The 13614-nt window shown below is 43.1% G+C and overlaps 1 protein-coding gene across 4 annotated transcripts in view; it reads right to left on the reverse strand.

Moving 5' to 3' along the window:
- Positions 1-13614, reverse strand: part of LOC135300752 (potassium voltage-gated channel subfamily A member 5-like) — a 156428-nt gene that overhangs the window by 29149 nt on the left and 113665 nt on the right. The gene's annotated exons all lie outside the window — the stretch shown is intronic.

The following is a 13614-nucleotide window of genomic DNA, read 5'->3' on the forward strand; positions in this document are numbered from 1 at the left end:
ATGCTCTGGGCTGGTTGACACAGTGGGGATTGGTCACAGGTTGTATTTGATTATCTCAGAAGTCTTTTCCAACCTCAGTGATTTTTTTTTATTTTCTGCCAAGTATTTTGCATAGAAAACAAGGAACTTATCTCCAGGGTGAGGAAACTTATCTATGGAAAGATATCTCCATAAAGCCTGAGCACACAGGAGCCTCAGGATCCTAGGCATAATCCTCAGCCGGTAAACAGTGGTGCCAGGACTGGTAATCTCTCTCTCCCTCCCTCCCTCCCTCCCTCCCTCCCTCCCTCCCTCCCTCCCTCCCTCCCTCCCTCCCTCCCTCCCTCCCTTCCTTCCTTCCTTCCTTCCTTCCTTCCTTCCTTCCTTCCTTCCTTCCTTCCTTCCTTCCTTCCTTCCTTCCTTCCTTCCTTCCTTCCTTCCTTCCTTCCTTCCTTCCTTCCTTCCTTCCTTCCTTCCTTCCTTCCTTCCTTCCTTCCTTCCTTCCTTCCTTCCTTCCTTCCTTCCTTCCTTCCTTCCTTCCTTCCTTCCTTCCTTCCTTCCTTCCTTCCTTCCTTCCTTCCTTCCTTCCTTCCTTCCTTCCTTCCTTCCTTCCTTCCTTCCTTCCTCCCTCCCTCCCTCCCTCCCTCCCTCCCTCCCTTCCCCCTCTTTGATCCCTCTCTCACTCTCTTCCCTTCCACCCCACCCTTTTGTTCCAAACCCACCACCTGTGTGCACTTGGAGATCAGGGACAAACTCACACAGATTTGCATGGCAGGGGTGTATGGTTTACCTATAAACTTGGTAAACTTTCTCAGACCCTCTGACTTTTGTCATTCCTTTCAACCGGGAGCAGCTGTGGATCTCAGAAGATCCCTTCCCCTTTGGAGAGGACACCACAGTGAGTCCTTGACCTCCTCCTGAATACTCCTTCTACACTGACTAAAGCATCATGCACAGCCCACTCTGTATGCTTTGCTTGTCCTCGTATTCCTGTTAAAGATGAGAAACATATTTTTACTGTCCTACTGTACCTTTTCATTAACACGAACATGGAGGGACAGCATGATAGCAGCCACCTATGCTTTAAATTTTTTTTTTAAATATACACCACACACATTCCCTCTGTGAATGGTGTGGATGGACCTCTATCTAAAGTCTTGGCTTATTTTCATGTATTTATGAATTTTCTTAAATCTTCTTTATTGCCAAATGTATTTGCCAAAACAATCAGCAGGGAAAGTATTGTAATAATTCTGTCTTCTTTACAAAACAGTTTTTCAGAGCATTTTTGGCATTATGGTCTCAAGACATAACACAGAAGGTAAAGAAAAAGTTGAAGGAATTTTAAGAATCACAGGACAAATATAGAATTAGCCACAAACTCAACAAGATGAAGGCTGGAAGGAAAACAATGTCTTTAAGCTTAGTTTCCTTTTACTGTTAGAGAATTCTTCTTGGGAACTTGGGAAAGTATACTTTACAGGAATACCCAAATAAAACACATTAAGAAAAATTCTTTATATTTTGACAAAGACTTCTAAGAAGTTTCAATGGAACCTCATCAGAACTATAACTATTAACTGGAGAAATTCAGGTTAAAGGCTTTCCCTGTAGGAATATGTCACTGAAACAATTTTTTCCTCCTTCTTTCCATGAAAAGGAAGACTTCACATCTAGAAACATTGGATATTGCAACAATAGTAGCAAGGCAAGCTGAAGAAATTTATTTTTTTTTAATGGGGAGGATTATTTCCTATAAGCAGCACAGTACAGTTTGTAAGATTCTTATTTTTTAATGCACAGATACATCAGGTGAGATTTTTCTGTCCTTATGTGAGTTCATTTAGGTTTGTCTGCTCCAGACTTGTTTATAGTTAATAATCAATAATTCTGGACATGATTAATCTTATGTATCCCATTTCTCCAAATGAAAAAGTATGAGTACCAAATACATATTTAGTTTTGAGCTGCCAGCATCTATGTTTGCACAAAATCTTGAGAGAAAATACTCATATTTGCCTTTGTTATATGCAGGGCAAGAGTTGGAGTGCATGGACATATTTTCATGTGTAAATGAACGCACATGCAGTGGCCTAAGGGACGGTGAGACTGACTGGAAAACTGAAGTACAGCAGATACAACAATCAGTGGGGAGAGGGTAGGAAATGACAGCCCACTCTTTCTTCTTTAAGGAGCAAGTGCAAAGAAAAGAACCTTTCAAAAGTCACTCCAAGGAAGAAAGGGAGAAATTTCTGGGCTGCGTTCAAGTCACTGTGGGCAGCAGGGCAGGGGGGATTGTGCCCCTCTGCCCTGCTCTGCTCAGCCCCTCCTGCAGAGCAGCACCCAGCCCTGGGGCCAGCACAGGAAGGACAGAGAGCTGCTGGAGCCAGGCCAGAGCAGGGACACCAAGGGGATCAGAGGGATGGAGCAGCTCTGCTGGGAGGAAAGGCTGAGAGAATTGGGATCCTTCAGCCTGGAGAAGAGAAGGCTTTGGGGTGACCTCCTTGTGGCCTTCCAGTGCCTGAAGGGAACCCACAGGAAAGATGGAGAGAGACTCTTGATAAGGCCTGGAGTGACAGGACAAGGGGGAATGGCTTCACACTGACAGAGAGCAGGTTTAGATTGGATGTTGGGAAGAAATTCTTCCCTCTGAGGATGGTGAGGCCCTGGCACAGGTTGGCCACAGCAGCTGTGGCTGCCCCATCCCTGACAGTGTCCAAGGCCAGTCTGGATGAGGCTCTGAACAACCTGGTCTGTCGTAAGGTGACATTGCCCTTGGCCACACCCTCAGGTAATATATCTGTAAACAAAGGCAGTGTTAGGCACTCCACATTTTTGGACGATGAAAATTACGCTGGATCTTCTGTTAGGTATTTCTAGGTTTCAGCATGCACATGTGAGTTATGCTTGTGGCCTACCAGGCTAAGAGGGAATTGGCAGGAAGCAATACAATCCCATAATAAGCAGTATTGTATCATACCTCTGGAAATTAGCAATACATTTGGAAAACATAAAGTTTGCATGTGGGTATGAAGATTAATTTTAGTATTTTATTCTTCTTTCCAGAAATCCTCTAAAATTACAAATCTCTTGCTTTCTAGAGAAGACTATGTTTAGTGTTTTCGGAGCAATCCACTTCAGTGAGTTGAGTTTTAAGCCAAAGGAAATATGCCCTTCTTTACACCCAGTCAACCTCTTCAGGTTCAGTGGACATTTACAAATGGACAAAGGGCATAAATTTGTTTTGTGGCTGCTTTATCTAAATCCATGAACCAACCATCACAGAACTGTGTCTTCCACAGGAATCCATCCAGCCTGCACAGCTAGGATGTGGTAACCCACAGGAGGTAAAACCCAGGATGAGGCAGAGTAAAGTGGAGCTTGAGGAGGCAACATCAAGACTGAGAACTGAAAATGACTTTATTGCGGTTTAACTCCACACAGCCACTCATTCTCCCCTATCCCACTGGGAAGGAAAAAAGCTGGAACTGGCAGGGTGAAAGCCAGAAACCTCATGGGTTGAGATAAGGACAGTTTAATAGGGAAAGCAAAAGCCAAGCAAGCCAGCAAAGCAAAACAAGGAATTAATTCACCACTTCCCATAGGCAGGCAGGTGTTCAACCATCCCCAGGAGAACAGGACTCCTTCAGATACACCTGGGGAAAACACTGCCATCACTTCAAACATCTTCCCACTTCCTTCTTCTCCCCCCAGCTTTATATGCTGAGCATGATGCCAAAGGGTCTGGAATGTCCCTTTGGCCAGTTGGGGTCACCTGTCTTGGCTGTGTCCCCTTACAACACATTGTGCACCCTCCTCACTGATGGGGTGGGGTGAGAAGCAGAAAAGGCTTCAGTGCTGTGTAATTGCTGCTCAGCCAGAACTAAAATATCTCAGTGTTAACTACTCTGCTTCCAGCACAAATCCAAAACACAGCTCTGTGCCAACTACTGTGAGGGAAATTAACCCTGTTCCAGACAAAACCAGCACGTCCTTCAACTCTGAATTTCCACATGCCTGCTAATAAGAGCTCTAAAACTCTCCTGTGACTTGTGCATGTACTTGCATTGAAAGTCAGTTTAAATTCCAGGAACTGAAGTGGACCCACCAGGATGTGGGTGTTATGCAATATAATAAGCACTGGTAACAGAATACATGGAGCTGCACTAATTCCAAGGCCTTTTTCAGACTCATACAGTATCCACAAAATTCACACTTTCATTGCAATGCAGTCTCATGGCAAGTCCCTGTACTTTTGGCAGAATATACCAAACTATGTCTTTATGTTCTTCATTGTCAGGACAATACTCTTAAAACCTCTTTTTGCAAGTGATTTTTTTTTTTTTCATGGATTGTACATATTTTATTGGTGCAGTAATCATCTTTCTGAACATCTCATTCCCTCCCTCAAAACCTGTGGGGTGGTTTCTGCAGAGAATCCTCCTATTTCACCTGTATACATGTGTTTTGGGGAAATGAAGTGACATAATACTTTCAATAATTAATAGTAAATACATTTCATAGAATATCCTGAGTTGGAAGGGATGCACAAGGACCATTGAAGTCACACTCCTGGCCCTGCACAGGACAGCTTTTAGCTATGCTAGTAAAGAGCATCTGGGCATAGATCCTTTTTAAATGCATAAATGAGTATCGTATCTTTTCTAGCTTTGAGTCCGGCCCTTATTTCCAGAGGTCAAAATTTCTCTTGTCTGGCATTTCTAGTCCTGCAGGTCCAGCTTCTTTCACTTATGACACCTAAATTCCTTATTCCTGAAGGAAATGTCACAATGTAACATAGAATAATTATGGCTGGAAAGGACCCCTAAGCCAGTGAGTCCACCCACCAAGCCCAAGCCAGCACTGACCCATGTCCCCAAGTGGTATATCTGCACCCAGATATATTTTGAACCCAGAAGAACAAATTTGGCTCTGGTGAAGCTCTCAGGGGTTTTATCTTGCACAAGAACAACAACAGAGACTCTGCATTACACCTGATCCTAACTAGCCCCTTCCCCACACTGCCACTGAGCTAAGGTACTGGAAGTTTTCACAGTTTGGGGTTTACAGCAAGACACTGACATAGACTCCATCAGCTCATGTCTCACCTGGGATTAGTTCTACCAGCCCAGGCTCTCCACGTGCAGAATGGAGGGAAGAGCTGAGTTACAGAAGCCTTGCAGCCCTGACCCACTCACAGTCCCTTCTCAGACAGAATTCCTGTGTTACTGCTTTCCTCAGGCATCACCCTCTCCATAAAGGCAGCCCTGCTGCCTGGCCATCTGCACTGCCACTGGCTGGGGACAACAGCAGCATAGCAATCACCGTGGTGGGGTTATCTGATAGCCATGAAATGGAATCCAGATTAGCAGAGCAAAATCTCGTGAGTCTGCCTGATGGCTTTCCACTGCAAGACCGAGCTGTGGCGAATCTGGAACTTGGCACTGGCATTTTTACTTTCTCACTCAGATGTCACCTAAGTGCCCTGGTTCAAGGGGACTTGGAGGCAGCTGAAGTGACATTCTGGTCACCTAAAAGCAGTGTTTGGCTGCATATCTGTGTGTATCTTGATCTTATCAAAGGCAAGGTGAAACTCTTACTTTTACACAGGCTTTGTATCTCCTGTTCTTTAAAGGAATACTTTTTTCATCTGCAACATCTATTGATTTAAGCATTTTTTCTTTCACCTCTCTCTGAGAGATCACAAAGCAGAGAGGGGCTGGACTGAGAAGATAATGTCTTTCCCATTTTTCTAAAAGACTAAGAAGGAGCTTTCACATGTTTAACTTAGACTGCAATTTCTTCACTGGGCTTGTTATTCAGATGTTCAGATTCTCAACCTCAGTACAATAAGACAGACAATCAAAGATATATCTTGCTCCCAAATGCTAGTGGTTAGCATGGAGCCTTCTAACAGCTCACAAGTAACTTGTTTCTTGAAGCTCATTTTTCTCACTAGCTGGAAGCAGAAAAAATGCATTTGTCACCTGGCAGAAGAATCCCTAGAGCTGAACACACAGATGTTTGTTTTTTTTCCCTGAAGGATCCCAAATGCTGTAGAAGAAGGGCTGTCATGGCCCAATCTTTATCTCTGGCTCATGCTGTGGTACCCTCTGTTCTGCTTCAGGGCTGCTACGTTGGCATAAAACTTGTTACCTCCATGGAGTGAGAACAAGCTCTTCCCTCCTCAGAATTATCAGTCAGGGATCTCTTCAGCTGTGTTTTTATCCAGGGCTTCTTCATAGCCTTCAGAACCTTTCTTTTGGCTGCTGAGAGGTCCTACCACCCAAGCACAAGGGAACATGATTAATGGGTTTATACATCAGCCTTCCTTGTTCAGCCTGGGATGACAGGCTGGGATTTCCCACTGTTGCTAAACTGCTCTGGTTATGGACTTTTTAAATTAACTTTTCCCACAGATCCTGATAATTACATTTTCCATTTAGCTCCACTGGTCAGTTCTCACTCATACTTGCAGCTTTCTGAAAAGTATTCTTCAGCTGAGAGCAGCAAAGCAGGCTGCTCCTATCCCAAAGAACCAAAAATTCCTTTGGGCTTCCCTGAGGATGCTTTGCCTCAGTTTTGAACCTCCTGAAAAGCCAGGTGTTCGTGCAACCACGATGAATGAGGGCTGGCCAGGTATAAATGATGGAGACACCATACCCTCTAGTGGCAGGAATATCTGTCACTCCAACGCCTTGGCAGAAGCATTCCAGGATTCTGGAGGCTCGTAAGGGACAGTGAAGTAGGTGGTGAACGTCACTTAAACTCTTGTGGAGCAATCCTTTATAATATATTGACATCTCGAAAATAAAATAGAAATATTTGCTTAGAAAAATGAATGCCAAATTCGTGTCCTTAATATCATCAAGACTCCCCTTTATTGCTGGCTATTTCAGCACAACACAAGCCAGGAATAGCTGTAGCAAAGGCACTTTTTTGGTTGTTATTTTTGTCTTTTTTCTTTTTTTTCTTTTGTTCTTAGATAATCTCAGCTGCTAACATACAATTACCACTAATTGTATGAAATAATGCAGCCAAGTATCAGACACTTTTCATGCTTGGTTCTCATCAGTAATGTATCCATCAGGGTTAAACAAAAAACAATCTGAAGGAAGGAAAGTGTCCTAGGTTTTGGCATTATTAAAAATATAAACTTAAAAATTGACTGAGAGCAGGAAAGGTTTATTATCTGACATTTGAGCTCATATACCTCTAGGTAGTTTTGTTCTTATACAACAGTTGCCTCAGCAAAGCCATGGGAGGGATAAGCATGTTTAATTCATGCCTGCTCCTACAGAGGAGGTTGCAGAAAGCTGCTTACAAGTTTGCTTTTGAAAGTCTGGTGTTTGGGGTTTGCTCAGCTATTTGCCTAAGGGCAGGATGACATTCCTGTGGCGTGTACTTTCTTGAATTCCACACAATACTGTTTGGTTTTTTTTTTTGCCTAAAATCAGAGTTTAAAAAAATAAATGAAACCCCCTCCTCCAACTTCAAGGAATAGTAAATGATCGCAAAAGATAATAGGGCTTAAACTGGGTTCTGCTCTGTGATTAAGCATATGTTGTTTCTAAGGTTTGGCAGTGGCAAACTGGTGTAATAACCCATTATTTACTTCAGGGCTGATCCAAACCACCATCCCATTTTCAGGTTCCCCATCACATCATTCAAAGCAAGGTCATTGAATTTCAGCACTGCTGACAGAACTGACAGTCACAGGTTTGTTAGTGTCACATGTTAGTCCATCAATTTCACTTTGAACTAATTAAGCCAGCATTTTGTAATTAATTGGACATGTCTGGCTAATTTCTGCTCTGTTCATTACAGAGCTCCTCTGAAGAGGATTGACTCTAAGGTGGTGTTCAGTTTTGTTGCTTCTTTTGCTCTTGCCATGAGCCAGAATGCTTCAGTGAACCCTATCACCACAGGCACACAGCTCTGCACTAATTGTTGCACAGCCATCCATGTGTCAGCAGTGGCCAATGAAGAAAACAGTAACTTAAACAATTAAATAAAATAAATAAATTTTCTTCAGCCACTCAAAAACAGCATGAAATGTCCAGGTATCTTCAGCTATAATCTTGTGTCCTTCTCAAGAGCCAGATTAATCAACATATGAAATGCAGAGTTTTCAAAGATTTCTTTTCCAGAGCTGTGCTAATGGCCCAGCTGCAAGCTTTGGCCCCATGTGGCAGGCTGGGGACATGCATTTGTGTGCCTCCCGTGTGTCACCACCACCAGGGAGCCAAGGGTTTAATCCCAGAAAAGGCTCTGGCTTGCACAAACAGGGACCAACATCTCTCCTAAGATGATAAGGGGTAATAATCATTGCGGTATAATACAGACACTAATAAATGGCATCTGGGAAAAGACAAGAGATCCCTCAAGGAGCCCTTTGGGGGAAAAACTAAGATGACTTTTTGTTGTATTAGGCATCTGAGATTCTGCCCAGTTGAGCCTCATGGCACAAAGCCAGTAGGAATCATGCTTCAGTAGTCCTGCTGCTTGTGAAATGGCTAATTTCACAATGTATTTGGAAATCCTTATTAAGGCTAACACTGTTTACCTTCCTCTACAAGGAGAGTTCAAAATCCTTGTTATTGTTCAAAATCCTCATTAAAAGGTTATCATACACTGCCTGAAAAATAACAAAACTGAGAGCAAGGAACAGGTCTGGCCATGTGAGCGTGATGTAAGAGAAAGAAAAATTCATAGACTTGGGCAAGAAGTAGAGAAGAGACATTAAGGAAACAAAAAATCATCAGGGAAAGAGGATTCCTAGAGAAGAGGAAAAAAGGATTGAGGACATTCAGGATTCCTAGAGAAGAGGAAAAAAGGATTGAGGACATTCACTGGCAGGGTTGAGGGATGTGAAAACACACAAAGGACAGGTGAGGTGTGAGAACTGAATATGGATGGAAAGACAAGGTGTCAAGACCAAAGAAAGGGCCTGGTTTTTACTTTTGGAGCTTGGCTGATGATGTGGCACTGGAACTCTTCGTGCTTCTGAGAAAATCTGTCAGCAACTGAAAACCTTCCAGGGTCCAAATTTCCCTGGCTTTTTCCATCTGGTAGGAAAAAAATTCCAACAAACTAGGCTACAAGTTCAAGATGGCCTTTGGAGATGTACTTGTTTTTCCAAGAAAATGTGGGCATTTCTCATGGCCTGCAGTTTTTTCAAATACCAAACTCTAGCAGGCCTTGCTCCTTTTTTAGTTAATAGCAATTATTCAATTGATATCAAGGGACTTAGTCCAGAATGAGACAAAACACTGATGCTCCTCCAGGTAGCTACACTGGCCATGAAAACCACTGAATAAGTCAAATAAAACTCCCAACAATCAGTGTCCTAGCCATCACCTTATGCTGCTTCTTGGAATATTGTTAGAATAAACCATATGCCAAGCAAAACATTTTTAAAGAAGGACAAAAATGTCTAATGGGCAGAAATGAGTGAGGAAAATGTGTGAGAAACATCCAGCAGACACAAGGTGAGAGCAGGAGGAGGGAGAAGCAGGACTCCAGGGACCCAAGCAGAGATTCCCTGCAGCCCATGGAGAGGGCCACTATGCTGATTGCCTAAATCCTATGAGATAAGCCTCTTAATGAAAAGTTCCATTACAAAATGAGAGTGAAATAATTTCAATTACTTGGTACCACAGCTTATGGACTGATGAGGGTGAGGACTCATGCTCTATTTCCAACAATTAATTTTTTTCTCTGAGGGAAAAATATTTCTTAATTGTCTTTTAGTATTTCACTACATTCTCTATGGCATTTCAGAAATCACTGGTAGATTTTAAGACACTTTTTTGTTAGCACCAATTCTACTCCTCCCTCTATATTCAAAGAACCTGTTTTCTTTTCCTAGATTTTTTTTCCTCTCAGAACCATTTGCTAAATCTGCAATTTCTTCATCAAGGTGCTTTGACAAAGAAATTAATATAAAAATCTGGCTCAGCAATGGTGTGGCCAGCAGAAGCAGGGCAGTGGTTGTCCTTCTGTAGCAGGAAGTGGTGAGACCACACCTCAAATCCTGTGTCCAGTTCTGGGCCTGTCACTACTAAAAGATATTGAGGTCTTCACTGGAAGGCAGGAATGGGCTGTCCAGAGAGGTGGTGGAGTACCCATCCATGAAGAAATGACTGGATGTGACCCTCAGTATTCTGGATTAGCTGACAAGGTGGGGATTGGTCAAAACGTGGACTTGATGATCTTGGAGGTTTTTTCAAACACTGATGATGCTATGACAAATACAAGATTCATATATTTTCTTGTTAATTCAATGTAGTACTTTTACTCTATACTCAGATTTCTTTTATATGAGGTGGGTATTTTTTCCTCCTCCCCTCTTCCCCCCCCCCCCCCCCCCACCCCCCCACCCCCCCCCAAAATTCAGGAGCTGCTGCATAGACAATTTTTATCAGCTCAAATATTCTCGGCCAAGCTGAACGGGCCCATTAGACTGCCTCTTCAAAAGAAGGTTGTCAGAAAGGGAGTGAACTTATGAGCCACGCTGCTCTGAGTATATCCTTCTTTCTTAGCCACAATAATTTTATTTTCACCAGTACCACCTCAGCAGAGAGATGAAGAGTTTCCAGGAACAGATAAAACAGATAGCCTTGCTTGATAGTCTGCTGATTTCTGCTGGGTGTAACCTAGGCACTGGGATCCAGGGAAAGAAGAGAATCAAACTAAGTATATTTGCTCCAGACAAGGCATTCCCAAAGTCTGGCTGAAGCTGGAAAAGCCCTGGCCTCCCACAGAGAATTCTATCACTTTAGGGAAAGAGATCAGGATCATTAACTTAATTTCCTGTGTTTTATTAAAATCAGCTCCACACCACGATCTTCAAGACAGGTGGACTGTGTTAAAAACAAGGCAAAACAAAGCTAAACCCAGCAAGTACATCAATCTGATTCTGGATAAGAGGAGACTTTATAAAGTATTAGAAAGAGAAAATAGTTTCCCTCAACATTTGTTTGCAACATGGGAATCCATCTTTCATTAATTTACACAATTTTTTCCATTTGGAAATATTTTTTTCCTAGTTCTTCTTGTTCCATCCCTTGTGTTCTGCATTTTTCTCCTCCTTTCTTATTTCCAGAGCTGCTTCTTCCCTGCTCCATTTTTCCACATTTTAACAGTGCTGAGTAGTAGCCACACAGTACTGGACAGACAGAAACATATTTAGGGACTATCAGTGGAGTTAATATGGAACAGCTGGGAAAAAACTCATATTAAAATAACAACAATCTGTCTAAGGCCCAATTCCCTGCATTTGCAGCTGGATTAAATTGTATTTCACTCTCTGAGATGTAGCAGGGTCTGCTCTGCCCACTGCTATTGAGGGATGTGCTTTTCCTACAGGCAGTAAAACATCTGCAGAGATCTCAGGGAAACAGGTTTTTTAGCCATATCTTGTGTAAGACAACTGCCCCATGTTAGAAAAGTCCAAAGAGAAATTGAAACACCTGGTAATGCTTAACTGAGATGAAAGGCAAATATAAAATGTTTCAAGCATTTGAAAAATAAGGAATTGCATTAAGTGATTATGTTGTTCATGGTAGCCCATAATAAAATAATGATGGGTATCTAATGACATTTAGATGCAGGAAGCTTCAAAGTGTCAAAAGCTCTAAAAAATTAATGTAAGGCTAAAGTACAGTGGGGAGGGGAGGGGAGGGGAGGGGGAGGGGAGGGGAGGGGAGGGGAGGGGAGGAGGGGAGGGGAGGGGAGGGAGGGGAGGGGAGGGGAGGGGAGGGGAGGGGAGGGAGGGGAGGGGAGGGAGAGGAGAGGAGAGGAGAGGAGAGGAGAGGAGAGGAAGGAGAGGAGAGGAGAGGAGAGAGGAGAGGAGAGGAGGAGGAGGAGAGGAGAGGAGAGGAGAGGAGAGGAGAGGAGAGGAGAGGAGAGGAGAGGAGAGGAGAGGAGAGGAGAGGAGAGGAGAGGAGAGGAGAGGAGAGGAGAGGAGAGGAGAGGAGAGGAGAGGAGAGGAGAGGAGAGGAGAGGAGAGGAGAGGAGGAGGAGAGGAGAGGAGAGAGGAGAGGAGAGGAGAGGAGAGGAGAGGAGAGGAGAGGAGAGGAGAGGAGAGGAGAGGAGAGGAAAGGAAAGGAAAGGAAAGGAAAGGAAAGGAAAGGAAAGGAAAGGAAAGGAAAGGAAGGAAAGGAAAGGAAGGAAAGGAAAGGAAAGGAAAGGAAAGGAAAAAGAAAGAATCCCTATAAAACCTGAAGAAAAAGACAAAAACCAAGAAAAAACTAGTCCCTTCTAAAGGAGTTACTTCATTAAATCATTCCAAACAGGGCCTCTGCCAGACTCCACTCCCTTGTAGTAACATAAATAGAGTGATTCACTTTCACTGAGTCAAGAGCTTGGAGGTTGCCAGTAACCACTGTATTTCATGGGCTTTTCAAAGTCAGTAGGAAACAGCAAATTAAGGATCAGTTAAAGCTTTTTATACATGAGGCTTTTATATACATGCCAGAGTATAGAGGAGGGATCACACATCCTTGCAATTGTCGTGGTTTCCAAACACACCACACTGAAGGAGAGCTCCAGTGGTTTGTGGAAAGAGATGTTTCCCCTTGTTCCTGGATGTAACACTCACCCATTGCTCCTGCTGTGGCTTTGATCTGGCCTTCTCCTCCTACGCCCCAAAAATACTTCCAGGTTGTTGACAGTGCCCCATCATATATAAATTTCTGCCTTTCCACTATTTCCCTGGACATTAACAGGTGTGAAAAGGGATTCTTCTACGCCTTTTCCCCATTTATTACACCTGCACGTAGCTCAATGCACAAAGTCCTTCAGAAGCTCGTAGAGAATCACAAAATAATTTAGGTTCGAAAGACTTGTGGCCCCTGAGCAGACCATGAGTAAATACTGAATTTGAGCCCTTGCTCAGGGCTGTATCCAGTCAAATTTTGAACAGTTCCAAGGACAGAGGCTTCACAATTAGTCTGGAAACTGTGCCATTGCTTTACCACCCTTGTGGTCCTTTTATCTGATCAAGCTTTCTTTAGCCTTAACAAGACTTAAACTGGGAAGGGGAAACAAATCCCTCTGCAGTTTCCAGATGTATCATTGGAAAGATCTCATGAAGACCCTGATGATTTTCCATACTAAATGAGACTTGTTTGACTCAGTTTTACTTTGTCCCCTCTACATGGCCCCCTTAGCACCTACAACACCCCAATTTTAGGAGAGTGGCCATTGGCAATACATCCACGGGCCAGAGCTGTTTCCCTGTGGGAGTCACTCCAACCTTGACTCTGAGGGCACAGCCTACATTAAGAGTTGCTGTCTGATCTCAATCCCTTCCCCAAAGGAGCAGGATTACAAGATTAGGTGATTACCCTGTTTCAGGAATTGGGGGTTTAGCAGGAATCCAGCAGTGGTCTGGCTGGCATCAATGTTTACATACTACAATCTGTTGTATGCAGTATGCAAACTGTTTTCTTCATACCCTGCATTTACTGCAACTCAATACAGATATTATATTCTAGCCTTGGCATTGTTAATTTGAATTTTGACAGTCTTCATTAAAATAAAAGAGAGAAATCCCTTCTAGTGTACACAAATGCAAATTTTAGTTTTCAAAGATGTCAAATAGTAAGAATCTATTTAATTAACAGCAGC

This window comes from Passer domesticus, chromosome 5, assembly GCF_036417665.1.
Source record: "Passer domesticus isolate bPasDom1 chromosome 5, bPasDom1.hap1, whole genome shotgun sequence".
NCBI classification, from domain to species: Eukaryota; Metazoa; Chordata; class Aves; order Passeriformes; family Passeridae; genus Passer; species Passer domesticus.